This window comes from Protopterus annectens, chromosome 16.part0 (genome assembly GCF_019279795.1).
Source record: "Protopterus annectens isolate FY-2018-M chromosome 16.part0, PAN1.0, whole genome shotgun sequence".
Lineage (NCBI taxonomy): Eukaryota > Metazoa > Chordata > Ceratodontiformes > Protopteridae > Protopterus > Protopterus annectens.
The window spans coordinates 98,232,961-98,248,556 of record NC_056750.1 but is presented as its reverse complement, the minus strand read 5'-3'; the positions used below and the strand labels follow the sequence as shown (position 1 = coordinate 98,248,556).

Genomic DNA, 15,596 nt, shown 5'->3' with positions numbered 1-15,596 from the left:
AAGTTTATGGAGTCAACATTGTCATAGCCTTGAAACAATGATTCCTATCATACCTTGCCTGCAACTAGAGTTCCTATGGTGGGCAGAGGCCTGCCACCAAAACAAGGGACTGCCGTTCACCCCACCCCCTGCCACCCAAACCCTAACTACAGATGCATCAGACTATGCTGGGGGGGGGGGCACATCTGGCAGGGAAATGCATTCATGGCCAATGGAGCCCAAATCAAGTGCACCTAGATATCAATCAGAAAGATGCTAGCTGTACATAATGCTCTGACAGCCTTCAAGGACCACCTTCATCCAGGAAAACAACTGATAGACAGACAACACCACAGTCATGTGGTGCATAAACAAGCAGGGGGGTACACATTCCTACCCCCTTTGCAGACTAGCCATGGCATTGTAGAACATGGCCTTGACTTATCAAATACATCTACAAGCTCATTTCCTGCCAGGAAAGCTAAATACTCAGGCAGACAAACCAAGCAGAAATCTTATGGACCCACATGAATGGAAACTGGAACCACAAGTTTTCAACATGTTGACACTCAAATGGGGGAGCCCGGACATAGTTCTTTTTGCCTCACCCCAGAACTATCAGTTGGACAAATTCTGCACAAGAATTCTTCACAAAAAAGCTTGGAAAGTGGACGCTCTATCAGCCTATGCTCATCCCCCTCTGCCTCTGCTCTCCAAAGTCCTACTAAGTCAAACAGGACAAACCAAAAATTATTCTGATTGCTCCAGACTGGCCCCGCCAACACTAGTACCCGCTCCTGCGCAATGTCGCACATTCCTCTGTGGCACTTGCCTCAGACACCTTACCTACTGTCTCAGCAGAACTACCAAATTCTGCACACTCCGCTACAAACTTTGTAACTTATAGCGTGGCTGATCAACTGATTTCACCCTTGGCATCTCAGTATAACTGTGATGGATGTCATTTTGGAGGTTAGAAGGCCAAGTACTAGAAAATCTTATGCTTACAAATGGAAAAGATTCTGTGCCTGGAACCATGCAGAAGGAATAAGCACAGCAATGCCCAATATTCCTCAGATTCTGCAATACTTAACTGAGATGCTTCACAAAGGCCTTTTTCTTCCATAAAAATCCATGCGTCTGCCATTTCAGCTCATTACAACACAGAACCTCCCCTCTTCTCTCATCCTCTGCTAAAGCAGCATCTCAGAGGGGCCAAAAATTTAAGACCTCCCAGGAGTGCGTAACTCCTGCAGGGACCTCAATTTTGTTTTGGAAAAACTCACTCTACCTCCTTTTGAGCCAGCTGCTACTGCGGACCTAAATTTTCTCTATTGGAAAACAGTTTTTCTTTTAGCAGTCACTTCAGCTGGAAGAATTTCAGAATTACAGGCTCTTATGGCAGTGCAGCCTTTCATTATTTTTTATCCGGACAGGGTGGCTGTCAGGACCAATCCATCCTTCATGCCTAAGGTGGTATCCAGTGTGGCTCTTAATCAACCATTCATCTGCCAACTTTTTTTCCTATTCCACAGAACAAGGGTGAGCAGACTCTGCATTTGTTGGATGTACACAGACAACTAAGATTCTACTTAAACAGGACAAAATCTTTAAGAAAGTCTGAGAAACTATTGGTGGCATTTGCTGCATGGGCAGAGGGAATGGCTATTTCAAAGCAGACTATTTCCAAATGGATAAGCCATTTTATTTGTTTCTGCTATATGCACCATGGTAAACCTGTCCCCAAGGGGATCAGATCTCATTCTACCAGGGCTGCATCTACTTCTGCAGCCTTTCTCAGAGGGGTTCCTACCAGAGACATTCAAGAAGCTGCTACCTGGAGCACAGTTCATACGTTCACCAAACATTACCATTTACCTCTGTTCTGTAAATCCGTAGCTGGCTTTGCCACTGCTGTCCTGCAGGGCCTTATAGCTACTCCTAATGTTGTTTAAATCCATCTCATCAACCATAGCTTTGGGATTCTACCCAAATGTAATGACTGCAACAGTGAAACACGAAGAACATAGTGCAGTTGTGTACACTTATCATAAATTTACATGTTAGAGTGTATTCACTGTTGCAGTCCTGGTTACCCTCCCTCCAGCCCCCTGTTTTTCTCAAACTATAACTCTCCTTTCTTTTACTATGCATAAAAGCCTTTTTGGTGTATTTCCTTTTGTTTGGAGGTATATGTTTTGTGCTTTAAATTATACACACACACACACACATATATATATATATATATATATATATATATATATATATATATATATATATGTGTGTGTATGTATATGTACACACACACACATATACATGTATACACATCCCCATTTGGGGGGCATCTGACATCTGGGGCAAGAGTAACTGATGTAATGGTGTCGGCTGCATGTTTTATACCCCTGATGACCTGACATCAGGGAAGAAGGGACAACAACTGACGCAGGACCCAAGACTTTGTTAATCAGGCTGACCGAGGGCAATCTGCCAGCAGATTACCCCCATTGTAATGACTGCAGCAGTGAATACACTCTAACATCTACATGTGTATGGTAAGTGTACACAACTGTACTTTTTTCGTTGCCTCCCTCCAACCAAGGTTCCCCTTGAGCTCTTGTCCTCTCCCTTAGGTCAAGAATACTGCAACAGTTATATGGAAAGATAATGCAGTTGTGTAAAATCTTACCATAACAGTAGATGTTATGTTGTCCATCTCACCTTCCTTCTTTCTGGTTTGCTTCAACTTGGCCACTTCTAAAGCTTGAAGAGTCCTTACTAGCTCTAGGCTAACCCCTTATCCCAGCATGCATAAGGTTAGCTACCCGGATCTCGTGTGCTGCTTGCAGCATCGAGATAGTCTTCTGCTGGCTCAGGCTAAGTAGTTAAATTTTTTCTATAAAAATTCTTTGTTTAGGCTAATTTTCATTACTAGTTAGTTTACCTGACTTGTTCATCGTGCATACAGCTGCAGTCATAACAGATGGGTTATCCTGCCGTCAGGCGGGTCCTCAGTCGGCCTAATTCCAAAGTCTAGGTCCGGCGTTGGTTGTCGTCGCTTCCTCCCTGACATCAGTGCGGCAGGGGTATAAAAGAGGCAGCCGACGCCATTTTCCCCAGTCTTTCTTGCCGCGCGGTGCCCGAAGCAGAAGCAGTTCGCAAGTGCCGGTCGGCCAGCTCCTGAGATTTACGAAAGTATTTCAGCCGAAGTCTTCTTGAAAGCTAAGTACCCTGTTGGGGAAACTTTTCTTGCCTCAGACCGATGTCAGACAAAGTTAATAATTGCATTTCATGTGGGAAGCAAATACCGCATAAGGATTTCCACTCTTACTGTATACCTTGCTTAGGCCCAGACCAAGACGTCTCGGCCTGCTGTTTTTGTGCTAGATTCAACAAACGCACTATTAAGTGTCAGGCGGAGTTCGCCCTTCACTTTTTTGGCAAAAAATTTAATTATATTATGTCATCGGATACTCCGACTCCAGTTTTGAGCAAAAAACGCAAAGATAAGGACCGGCTTATGAGGTCTGCACCACCTACTGATACAACGCTAAGGCCGACTACCGGTTCTCCGGTACTCAGCGAGGCGCCTACGCAGCTCCTGAGTACCGATGACAATGCATTACCAGTGTCTTCAGTACCCGAGGTCGTAGGCTCCTCTGCCCCCATTCCTACTACAGATACCGACGCCACTCCTGGCGGGGAAACTCAGAATTTAGACAGGCCTGCCATTTCTCAAGGGGTCTTCAGGCCTTCCTCCTTCTCTATTAAAGCCTTCACTAAATGCAAAACGGCCATGAAAACCAAAAAACAGGTTCCTCAGACACCCTCTCAAGGCACCATGCCTAAAAAACAGATGCTTAAAATGGCTGAGGATTTGATTACTCTTATCAGGGGTTCTCAACCTCCCTCCGACAAAAGGCCCAGATTAGAGGAAGACTACCCTTCCTCAGATCAAGCTTCTATTACCTCAGAACTATCTGAAGACCAGGATTGTGCCTATTCTCCATTCGAATCCTCTGATGCAGAGGAGTCTATTCCCTTGGTTCCCCCCCCCCCTGAGGACTTCTCTTTTGGGGAAACCCTGCATACATTGAGGAAACACTTTCACTGGGAAGGCCAAGATTACTCGGATTCCAAGAAAAGGCTCAGGGAATTTCTTCTGCTCCCCCAGCATAGGCCTCTGGCTATCCCTCCTGTTTTAGATGTATTGGATGATGTGTACACAGAAGCCAGCCTTAATCCTGATTCTTTGCCTCCAGCTCCTGTTAAACCAGATGGGTATTACCGGGTTCCTGATTCTCACCAGTTCCTATATAAAAGCCATACTGCTGACCCAGAAACTATTTCACAGGGTCCCAAGGGAATTAAGGCCTCTACTGCTAAAAACCCATTACCTTCAGAGAAAGATTCCAGATCTTTAGAAAGGTGGGAGAAAAAGGTGTACACCTCGGCCACTTTAACCATGAGGGCATTAAACTGTCAGTTCCATATGTTAAAGTATCAACAGTTTTTGTTATCTCAGCTGAAAAGCAAGATGACACAACCAGATTTAAGAGTTGCAGGATTTGTTGCATGATGCAGAGCAAGTGGGTAAACATACCTTACAGTGTGGTTTTGATGCTTTAGAGGCCTCTTAGAGCTGCTGTAACGGGGTCTGTTATACGTAGGCATGCTTGGCTCAAAGAGCAAACCTTACCAGATCATGTCAAAGCTAAATTATTAGATGCACCTCTTCAAAAAGATGTATTGTTTGGTGTTAAAGCAGAGGAGGTGCTAAAGAAAATGGAGGAAAAAGCAAAATCAATGCAAACAGTGAAAGATTTCCTGCAGGTACAGCCTCCACGTTTCAGCAGAAATTGGCCTTCAAAAAAATTGGTCCTTTCCAGCCACGGACAGACCTCAAAGGGGCAGATACAGGCGTCCAAGGGGTAGAGGGCAACCTCAAGGATCTTTCAGAGCCAGACAGTGGCAAGCATCAACCCCAAGAGGTGGAGAAGATAGATCAGTCTTTTAGAAAACAGACACAATGACTTCCCCCTACACCTGCCAAGCAAAGCTTTAATGGCAGCACCTTTGGGCGGAAAACTGACATTCTCAAAAAAATTGGCATATGGTTGCAAAAGACAAATGGATTCTGGACATTATAGACAGAGGCTGCAGGTTCCACTTTCACACCCTTCCAAAAATGAGAGGCATGCCAAACCTGCCACAAAATCAAAGGGCAGAGGCACAAAAACAAATTTCAGCTCTCATGGACATGAAAGCGATTCAAGAAGTACCTGCAAAAGAACAAGGTCAAGGGTTTTATTCCAGACTATTCCTGGTACCAAGGAAAGACAAAGATTGGAGACTTATCTTAGACCTATCCATCCTAAACACATATCTACAGGTTCCAAAATTCAAGATGCTCACGTTACAGCAGCTTCTTCCCATGCTGGGCAAGGAGTCTTGGCTGGTAACATTGGACCTCAAGGAGGCATACCTACATGTCCCTATCAGACAAGATTGCAGAAGATGCCTCAGATTTCTTGCAGGTTCAACCCATTACCAATTCTCTGCATTGCCCTTTGACTTATCTGCTGCGCCCAGAGTGTTTACGAAATGCCTGGCATCAGTAATCACCTTCTGCAGACTACAAGGATACAAATCTACCCATATCTGGACGACTGCCTGATCCAAGCGGACAGCAAGGACATACTACTGCAGCACCTGGTGTTTGTAATAAAACTGTTGAACTTCCTGGGATACACAGTCAACAAAAAGAAATCAAAACTAATACCGTCTCAACAAATAATTTCCCTGGGTGCCAGCTTGGATACAACCACCAGATGACCTACCTCACGCCAGACAAGCAAGGGCAGCTGTCTCAATACTTCAGAAAAATGGCAACTTACACCAGGCTAACTGCAAGGAAAGTCCTGCAGGCTGTGGGATTCATGGCATCTTGCATCCTACTAATCCCATGTGCAAAGCTGCATATGAGGAAACTTCAATGGTACCTAAAATAACTTATGGTCTCAACACAGCCACAGCTTGGAAGCAATTGTACCACTCATTCCATGCCTTCAAAAGGAATTTATGTGGTGGGCTCAAGCTTGCCAAAGAAACACAGGTCTTCCTTTCTGTGTACCTCAAGCAACTCAAATCATCACAACAGATGCCTCAGACTACGCCTGGGGAGCACACATGACAGATCAGTGCATTCAGGGAAAATGTGCACGAAAAGAGAAGTTTCTTCACATCAACCAAAAGGAAATGCTAGCAGTGCAAAAGGCTATTATGACCTTCAAAGACCTACTGCATCCATGCCAGCTATTGATAAGGACAGACAACACCACAGTGATGTGGTACATAAACAAACGGGGGTACTCATTCATATCCCCTGTGCAGGCAAGCCATGACCCTATGGAACACAGCACTGGAATTGAAAATTCAACTACAGGCAAAATTCCTGTCAGAGAAGGAAAACACACTGGCAGACAACCTAAGCAGAATTATGACAGATCCACACGAATGGAAGTTGCATCCTCAAATTTTCACAAAGATAACTCAGGCATGGGGACAGAAAGACATAGATCTCTTTGCTACCCACAGAAATTGCCAGTTGAAAAAATTTTGTTGAAGGACATATCATCTACAGGCCTGGAAAGTGGACGCACTTTCCTTCAATTGGGCAACATTGACAGTCTATGCCTTCCCTCCTTTTCCTCTGCTGCCCAAAGTTCTATTAAAAGCCAGAGCAGATAGGCCGAAAATTATTCTCATTGCTCCAGACTGGCCAAGGCAACATTGGTATCTGCTCCTGAAGAGCCTGACACATTCCCCACCATGGATCCTACCTCTAGTCCCTCTTCTGTTGTCCCAACACAACTACAAAACTCTTCACAGCCATCTCAAAACTCTAAATCTAGCTGCATGGAGAAATCCTTGATTTCCCAACAGTTTCTCCTCTCCAAGGAGGTACAGGATGTCATCTTGGAGGCTAGAAGACCTTCTACTAGAAAGGCCTACTCCGCCAAATGGAAACGATTTTGTTCCTGGAATCAAAAGAAGGGACAGAATCCTTGGGTAATAAATATACCTCAAATTTTACAGTACTTAGCTGAGATGTTAAACAATGGACTTTACTTCTCCATCAAGATCCACGCTTCAGCTATTTCTGCACAATACAACACAGGTCTTCCTTTATTCCCTCATCCTCTCTTAAGGCAGTTCCTCAGAGGGGCAAAGAATATAAAACCCCCAAGGAAGCTACCAGTCCCTGCTTGGGACCTCAACTTCGTATTGGAAAAGCTGACCCTTCCTCCCTTTGAGCAAGCTCCTTCGTCAGAGTTACAGTACTTGTCATGGAAAACATCCTTTCTTCTGGCTATCACCTCAGCTCGTAGGGTTTTGGAGCTACAGGCCTCATGGCTGTGCAACCATTCATCATTTTCCATCAGGACAGAGTTTCCTTACGAAACAACCCTACCTTTATACCAAACGTTAAATCCAGTGTGGCTTTGAATCAGACTATCCACTTGCATACCTTTTATCCTAATCCACAAAACAAAGGGGAAAGACTACTACATTCCTTGGACATTCACAGACAACTTTGTTATTATTTGGACAGGACAAAGCCATTTAGGAAATCTGAGCAACTCTTTGTGTCCTATGCTGCAGGTGCTCAAGGAAAGGCTATTTCCAAACAGACAATTTCAAAATGGATAGCCCACTGCATACGCTTTTGTTACTCATTTCATGGAAAAACTGTGCCTGCATGCATCAGATCCCACTCCTCCAGAGCCACAGCTACCTTTGCAGCCTTCCTCAGGGGGGTCCCTACCAAGGATATTTTGGAAGCAGCCACCTGGAGTTCAGTACACAATTTCTCCAAGCACTATCACCTCCCACTATTCTCTAAATCTAGAGTGGGCTTTGCCACAGCAGTCCTGCAGGGCATCCTAGCCCCTCCTAGTTCCACTTCGTGCCTACCACCCTTACTTAACTTTGGGATTCTACCCATCTGTTATGACTGCAGCTGTATGCACGATGAACATAGTACAGATTTCCTTCAAGGATGCATCTGCAGTCTTTACAAATGGGTTGTCCTGTCGTCAGGCAGCCCTTCGGTCGGCCGGATTCCAAAGTCTGGGTCTGACTTCGGCTGGTGTCGCACTTCACCCGACGTCATTGTGGCAGTCATTCGGGTATAAAGGCATCAGCCGACGCCATTTTCCCCAGTCTTTCTTGCCTCGTGGCGCCCGAAGCAGAAGCTGTTCGCAAGTGCCGGTCGGTCAGATCCAGAGATTACTACTACCGAATACTACTTCGAAGACTTCTATAAAGCGAAGTACCCCGTTGGGGACTCTTTCTTGCCTCAGCCGATGTCAGAGAAAGTTAATAACTGTTTATCTTGTGGGAAACAAATACCTTATAAAGATTTCCACTCCTATTGCATTCATTGTTTAGGCCCAGACCACGACGTAGCAGCTTGTCTAGCCTGTGCTTCTTTTAACCGACGGACGCTTAGGCGCTCGGACTTTGCTGAGCAGATTTTCGGCTCGATTTTGCCTACATTATGCCGTCGGATCCTCCGACCACGCAAATAACCAAAAGCGCCAGAAAGGACCGACACTCGCGGTCCACGGTTTCGGCCGAAACCGCGGTTAAGCAAACCACGAGTGTCTCGGTTTCGGCCGTAACCGAGCAAGCGGTCCTTTCTTCAGCCGATAACTTGCCTTCTACCGAGGCCTCTTCTAACCTGGTAGAAACGGCTTCTGAAATCCAACCTTCTGTTGCGATTTCACAGGATTTATCAGACACCATTCCCCTAGATATTTCGACCCCTGCACGTGGAGCTGCTAGGCCTCCTCCAGCTATGTCTATTAAGGCCTTTGCCAGGGCTAAAGCAGCCAAAGCATCAAAACCTGTGCCTGCCAAGCCCCCCTCTCACAGGCCCAGCTCCAGCTCACATATGCTCTCTTTGGCAGAGGATCTCATCTCTTTAATTCGTGGAGCCCAGCCTCATCCTCTCTCCCTCCTCCAGAAAAGAGGCCTAGAGCAGAGCCCCCTGAGCCAGTAGCCACAGATGATTCCTCGGATGACTCAGATCATACAGACCCTCCTGAGGCTTCTTATTCTCCTTACGAAGACTCTGATGCTGAGGAGTCCATCCCTTCAGCCTCTCCTCCTGAGGAATTTTCCTTTGGGGAAACCTTGCATGCTATGAGGGAACAATTTCAGTGTCAGGGCCAAGATTTCTCAGACTCTAGAAAAAGGCTTAGGACCTTTCTACATTTGCCACAGCATAGGCCTTTAGCTATTCCTCCAGTTCTACCTGTTGTTGATGATGCATTTAATGATGCTTGCACTGCTCCTGATACTTTACCTCCGGCTCCTGCTAAGCCCGATAGGTACTACAGGGTCCTGGACACTCATCACCACTTATATAAGGCTCCTTTTGCAGATCCAGAGACTATCTCCCAGGGCCCTAAAGCTGTAGCAGCTACTTCTTCTAAAAAAACCCTCCCCTCTGAAAGGGAATCCAGGTCCTTAGAGAGATGGGGTAAAAAAGTTTACACCTCTGCTACTTTGTCAGCTAGAGCTTTGAACTGCCAATTTCATATGATTCAATATCAAGAGTTTATGCTTGACCAGTTGACTAAAAAGCTGTCCTCTGAAGAATCTTTAGATAAAAAGTATGTTCAAGAAATGTTACATAACATACAGCAGGTTAGTAACCATTCTTTAAAATGTGGCTATGATGCACTGGAGGCTTCCTTTAAATCAGCCGTGACTGGCACAGTTATCAGAAGGCATGCATGGTTGAAAGAACAGGCATTACCAGACCATGTCAAATCTAAGCTCTTGGATGCACCTATGGACAAGGTCAGTTTATTTGGTGCCCCCGCACAGCAGGTACTAAAAAAGATGGAAGAGAAAGCAAAATCTGTGCAAACAGTGAAAGATTTCTTACAAGTCCAACCTCCAAGGTTTAGCAGGAACTGGCCCTCCAAGAATTGGTCCTTTCCGGACTCCTCTAAGGCACAAAGAGGCAGGAATAGGCGCTCTAGAGGCAGAAACCAATCCAGGGGTGCCTACAGGGGTCGCCAGTGGCAGGGTAACAACCAACGAGGCACGGATACAGCCACCACCACTACAACAACTCAATCACAGTGACTTGGCGGTGGCACCGCCTACCAGGGAACAACTAGAAGCACCCTTAGGCGGAAAGCTATCATTATTTTCAAGAAACTGGCACTGCATTACAAGAGAAAAATGGATTTTGCAGACTATAGACAAAGGTTACAGGTTCCATTTCCATACACTTCCAGGAAAGAGAGGAATGCCAAACCTACCACCTTCTCAAAGGGCAGAAGCTCTAAAACAAATATCGCAATTATTAAGGATGAGAGCGGTGGAAAAGGTACCATTTATGGAGCAAGGGAAGGGATTTTACTCCAGGCTCTTCCTGGTACCAAGAAAAGAAAACAAATGGAGGCCTATTCTAGACCTGTCCGCTTTAAACACATTCCTCATTGTTCCAAAATTCAAAATGCAGCTTCTTCCCATGCTGGGCAAGGAGTCTTGGCTGGTAACTCTAGATCTCAAGGAGGCATACCTGCACGTCCCCATAAGACCAATTTGCAGAAGATACCTCAGATTTCTTGCAGGATCAGAGCATTATCAATTCTCAGCATTGCCCTTTGGCTTATCTACTGTGCCCAGAGTGTTCACGAAATGCCTGGCATCAGTAATCGCTCATTGCAGACTTCAGGGAATTCAAATCTATCCCTACCTGGACGACTGCCTGATACAAGCGGACAACAAAAACAAACTAACAGAAGACTTACAAAGAGTCATCTACCTGCTGCAGGCCCTGGGATATACAGTCAATACAAGAAAGTCAAGGCTGATTCCATCCCAAAGAATAACCTTTCTGGGTGCAGAACTGGACACATCAAAACAAATGGCATTTCTAACAGCAGAAAAGAAAGAGCAACTTCCCCTCTACTTCTTGGCATTAACAAAGCAGAGCCATCTAACTGCAAGAAAAGTGCTACAAGCTCTAGGCTTCATGGCATCCTGCATAATACTGATTCCTCATGCCAGACTGCATATGAGAAAGCTGTAGTGGTACCTAAAGAATTTGTGGTCTCAGCACGAGCACAGCCTAGAAACCAAAATTCCAATGATCCCATGCCTGAGGCAAGAGTTCTTATGGTGGGCTCAGGCCTGTCAATCAAACACAGGACTACCCTTCTGCAAAAGTCAACCAAGACAAACCATCACGACAGATGCCTCAGACCTCGGTTGGGGGGCACACATGATGGGCAAGTGCATTCAAGGCCTATGGACTCAAGACCAGCTGCATCTGCACATAAATCTAAAAGAAATGATGGCAGTAAAATTGGCAATCCAGGCATTCAGACCTTTTCTCCAAGAAGGCCAGTTGATGATAAGGACAGACAACACCACAGTTATGTGGTACATCAACAAACAGGGAGGCACACACTCATATCCTCTATGCCGGCTGGCACTGGACCTATGGGATGTGGCCCTGAGCTACAACATTCAGTTACAGGCAATTTATGTACCAGGGAAGGAAAACATTCTAGCAGACATATTAAGCAGAACTACAACAGATGCCCACGAATGGATGCTGCATTCGGACATCTTCAAAACCATCAGAAGACCATGGGGATTACCACAAATAGACTTGTTTGCATCCCCATTCAATCACCAGTTGAAGAAATTCTGCACGAGGACTTACCACCCACTTGCTTGGAAGGTGGACTCCCTATCCTTCAGTTGGAAAAACCTGACAGCATACGCATTCCCACCACTTCCTTTGATGCACAAGGTGCTTCTCAAGATCAAAGAGGAACGTCCGAGGATCATTCTGATAGCCCCAGACTGGCCAAGACAACATTGGTACCCACTGCTGAGGAGCATGTCCCGGGAACAAATATGGACACTGCCCCTGATCCCATTACTGCTGACACAGAACAACTACAACATCCTGCATCCAAACCTAAAAACTCTGCAGCTAACTGCCTGGAACATTACATAACAGCAATTAACCCAAATTTATCCCAAAGGGTTAAAGACATAATCCTGGAGGCTCGTAGACCTTCAACAAGAAAGAATTATGCAGCAAAATGGAAAAGATATCTCATCTGGAGTACTGCAAAGGGGCAAGATGTGACACTGGTGAACATAGCCAACATCCTGGAGTACTTGGCGGAGCTCTTCCATACAGGCCTGTCCTATTCCTCCATCAAGATACATGCATCAGCTATTTCAGCAGAATACAGCGTGGATCCTCCTGTCTTCTCGCATCCTCTGCTCAGACAGTTTCTGAGAGGAATTAAAAACGTAAAACCTCCCAGGAAACCTCCATTGCCAGCATGGGACTTGAACTTTGTACTAGTAAAACTGACTCTGCCTCCTTTCGAACCAGCAGCTACAGCAGAATTGCAATACTTATCCTGGAAGACTGCTTTCCTGCTGGCAATAACTTCAGCAAGAAGGGTCTCTGAACTACAGGCATTAATGGCAGTACAACCCTTCCTGATCTTCCATCGAGGTAGTGTCCATGAGAACAAATCCTACATTTATGCCTAAGGTGGTATCCAGAGTCTCTTTAAATCAGGCTATCCACCTTCCTACATTCTTCCCCAATCCACAGAACAGGGGAGAAAAGCTCTTACATACCTTGGATGTACACAGACAATTACGCTACTACCTGGACAGGACAAAAAACAATAGAAAAACTGACCAGCTTCTGGTAGCATATGCAACAGGAAAGGAAGGAAAACCAATTTCTAAACAGGCAATCTCCAAATGGATAGGAAATTGCATTAGATTTTGTTACTCCTACCATGGAAAGAAAACTCCAGAGAACATCAGGCCTCACTCCACAAGGGCTACAGCCACTACCACAGCTTTCTTACGAGGAGTGGCTACCAAGGACATTATAGAGGCTGCTACTTGGACCTCCGTGCATACATTTGCCAAGCATTATAACTTACCTCTATACTCTAGATCCCGTGCTGGTTTTGCCACTGCTGTTTTGCAAGGGATCCTGACTACACCATAATCTATTCTCATTTCCTCCTCCCCTAGTTTAGCTATGGTATTCTACCCATTTGTAAAGACTGCAGATGCATCCTTGAAGGACATAGTACAGTTTTGTACCTACCATAAATGTAGATGTCAGAGAGGAATGCATCTGCAGTCAGGATTACCCACCCTCCTTCCCCTCTGAGGTATTCCTAGGGTACTTACCAATCTTCAACTAGCTTGGGGGGGATCTATTATGGTGTATTTGTTTGTATATATGTACATACATGCTTATTTTGTGTGTTTGCTCTCTACTATTTGGAAATTTTGGCATTTATCCAAATTTAGCCATCCAAGAGGGCACCTGGCATCTGGGGCAAGAAACACTGAGGAAAATGGCGTCGGCTGATGCCTTTATACCCAAATGACTGCCGCAGTGACGTCGGGTGAAGTGCGACACCAGCCGAAGCCAGACCCAGACTTTGGAATCCGGCCGACCGAAGGGCTGCCTGACGACAGGACAACCCATTTGTAAAGACTGCAGATGCATTCCTCTCGGACATCTACATTTATGGTAGGTACAAAACTGTACTTTTTGTACCTTACATAAATGTAGATGTTCGAGTGCTCATACAGCTGCAGTCCAGGTTTCCCTCTTTCCAACCCCTTTTAGGACAGGCCTTATGACAAACCCTTTCCATATAACCTTTTGGGGTACTCGTATGATGTATTTGATTGCAACTACTGTTTTTGATTTATCTGCATTGCATTTTTGCATAACATTATGATGTTAAGTTGTCAATCTCGCCTTCATTCTTGCTTGATGGGTTCGGAGCCGATCCCTCGGCTCCGACTCGGGACTTGCTTTAGCTCGAGAACTCCTTTTACCAGCTCGAGGCAGCCCCATATCCCATGATGCAAGGCAGGAAGTACCCAGATCTCGTTTGCCGCTTCGCTTGGGAGGTCTTCTCTTTACCAGCTCCTGGTAAGTTGTTCACTTTTGTGATATTTAAGCCCCTTTTTTTAGTTAAAACTAATTTTTGATAGTTTAATTTTAAATTTAATCTTTTTCTGACAGAAATCCCTGTCTCTTTTAATTTTTAGTCAGTCAATTTTCCCTATCCCACCCCCCCCCTGTTAGGGTGTGTGTGTTGGTGTTTTTTACTAAATACCTCTTGGTATTAGTTTAATTTAATTTGACTGGTGTGTGTGTCTGTTGTGTTTAGGCACCATGTCTAAGGAGAGGGTTTCAGGTTTTAAGAAGTGTGACTCGTGCTGTCAGAAGATGTCTCTGACAGACGGTCACACTTCTTGCCTGTACTGTTTGGGCCCTCTTCACCTGCAGGACTCCTGTGCTATTTGTCACTCCTTCAGCCAGAGAGTCCTGCAGGAGAGACGCAATAAGTTGATTCTCAGGGGTCTTCTTAAGCCGGAGGGCTCTCCGGCTAAGTCGGCCCCACAAAATCAACCAAAACTGCCAAGGCCCAGGCTTCTGTTTCTAAGCCTGCGGCCTCGGCTCCGACTTCGTATAGAGTCGAGATCTCCGGCTGGAGCCGATTCTGAATCCACAAAGCTTCGGCGCCGATGGCCATCGGTGCGAATCTGCTGACCACTGTGGTGTCGGCTCCGACACCCACATGGCATCGGTGTTGGCTCCGATCGGCTCCGACACCCATGTGGCACAGGCATCGGTGTCGGCTCCGATCGGCTCCGACACCGTTACCTGGTAGCTGTATCGGCTCCGGCTGGAGCCGATACATCGAGCGTTCTGCCGGCTCCGAAATCGGTGCCGACAGGATCAGTAGTATCGGCTCCGATGGCCCATTCCAGGAAGAGGTCGAGGTCTCCTTCCTTGGAGCCGATACTTTCGGCTCGGCCGCCTCTTCTGTCGGAGCGGAGCCATCGGAGCCGATCTTCAAGGTCATCCAGGTTGTCAGATCATGACCTAGAGAGAGTGGTCAGTAGATTGCTCAAGTCACAGGTACTGGCCCAAATGCTACACAGTCCGTCTCAGCAGGCGACTGTTGGTCCACACCCGTTACTGTTCCTCCTTCGACTCTACCCCAGAGTTTGGAGTTGGAGTCTTCGGGCATGGTTACTGCTACGGCTGGAGGACGGATACCTCCTTCTGTCCCTTCAGCCCCTACTCTTATCTCCTCTTCCTTAGAGGGATTCGGTGGTCGGGCTTCCATGGTCTCCTCTGAGGGGGTGAGTGGCATCGGACCCTTGTCCGAGCCCGCTCTTCCCCTTGGAGCCTCTGCCTTGGTGAGCTCGGCTCCGACATCTGCCTCGGAGACTTCCTTTTCGGTGGCCCCTGGAGTTCCTAGCTCTTCGGAGCGGGTTCTCTCGGACCTGCCTGGGAGGGGAGCATTCGAGGTGATGAAGAGTGTACTGGCCACTGGTATCAATCAGTAGTCTCTTCCCGTAGCTCCTCCCTCTATTGTACCTGTTGACATCTCTGCCACTTCTCTTGCTACAGGACCCAGAGATCCTCCGCCTCAGGTTTCCCCATTGGGAATTTCCCCCTCTTCCGAGGATTCTCCTGATGTTTGGAGATCCTCCTAGGAAGA

General features: G+C 46.2%; 1 protein-coding gene across 5 annotated transcripts in view; it reads left to right on the top strand.

Annotated features, from left to right (window-relative positions):
- LOC122790431 (C-terminal-binding protein 2-like) overlaps positions 1–15,596 on the top strand; it is a 1,897,537-nt gene that overhangs the window by 411,617 nt on the left and 1,470,324 nt on the right. The window lies entirely within an intron of this gene.